The following is a 1417-nucleotide window of genomic DNA, read 5'->3' as shown; positions in this document are numbered from 1 at the left end:
CCTAACATATTCAGGTTGAAATGTAATCACTGGGTCATTAGTATTGTCAAAGCATACTTGGAGTTGGCATTGCCTTTAAGTTAGAAATTCAGACAAGCCCAGAATAATAACAGTGTCAGCCCAAAGTAAGTTCAGAATGGGAAAAAAAAAATCTTTATAGAACAGATAAGAGAAAGAAACCTTGGGGAAATGATGTGCTCAAAAACAAAATATAAGAAAAATGGAACACATTAATTGAACAGCTCTTATGTTTAAAGCACTATGATGGGGCATATCATAAATAGGAAAAGTGAACAATACCACCCACTAGCAGACCACAAACAGGAGCCAAAAACAGAGAGAATAGAATAGAAAGAGAAGGTACAATTGAAGTAATAAATTTGTGTATAAGATTTGCAAAAAAAAAAAAAAATAGAAATTAGAAAACTTCCAAACACAGCATAGTAAAGCTCTCTATCTAAGTACGAAAATTAAATAGAGGACATGCAAACTTCCACTTTTAAGCAATTTAATAAGTTTTATCAATTCAACAAGATCTCCATTGTCCTGACATTTCATTCATTCCCTTTTTGCTTAAATTATTCTCAGTATTTCTATTATTTGTTGTCATGAACTGAAACTGATTTTAGTAATTTCATGTTACTGTTAACTACGTGTCTTAATTTTGATTCAAGGCATATAATCCCTTTAAGGATAAAAAATGAAGACAGCCAAATAAAGAGTCTTGGTTCAATAGCTGATAAATTGCTTAATATAAGAAAACAAGAATAAGAATATTCCAAAAGCTGTAATGTAGACAGAAGGACCTATATAAAAAACTTGAATGAGAAATTACTTATAAAACTGAACTTGTAAAGAGGAACAGGAGGAAGGCAATGCTGATGGTCAGAAAGGTAAGGAGTTGCTAATGGCTTTTGCTATGTATTGTTTTATATTTGTCTTCCTTTCTTTCCTCACTCACCACAAAAAAAAATGAACCCAAAACCCAAATAGAAAACACTTTAATTCCATTATGAGCTTATAAGAGAAACTGAATAATTTAAAGTAAAATCATTTAAAGTAAAATAATTTGAAGTAAGCTTTGAGAATGAAATTAGTTACATATGACAAAAAATATGAGATTTGAAAATGTTGTGCCTTTTGCAAGGACCAACAAAATAATAAGAAAGGATTTGGGGAGCTAGTAAAAAACAATGTTTAATCCTGCTTGATTTCTGTAGGGTCTTCCGTGGAACTACATTCAACATGACTACATTCAACTACATTAAGGCTGACTGAACACTATGAACTTACTAAAGATTCTCAGTTCTCAGATAGAATTGACGTGAACTGCACTTATGAGACATATACTCCCATCCTTAAATATTGGAAAATTACTGAACTTTTACCCAACACACACCCTTACATTAAGATGCTG

The sequence above is a fragment of the Marmota monax genome, unplaced genomic scaffold (genome assembly GCF_021218885.2).
Source record: "Marmota monax isolate L192 unplaced genomic scaffold, Marmota_monax_Labrador192_F-V1.1 WCK01_AAM20220418_F8-fsc00065, whole genome shotgun sequence".
In the NCBI taxonomy this organism is placed as follows: domain Eukaryota; kingdom Metazoa; phylum Chordata; class Mammalia; order Rodentia; family Sciuridae; genus Marmota; species Marmota monax.
The sequence above is the reverse complement of the archived record's forward strand: the minus strand, read 5'-3'. Positions refer to the sequence as shown.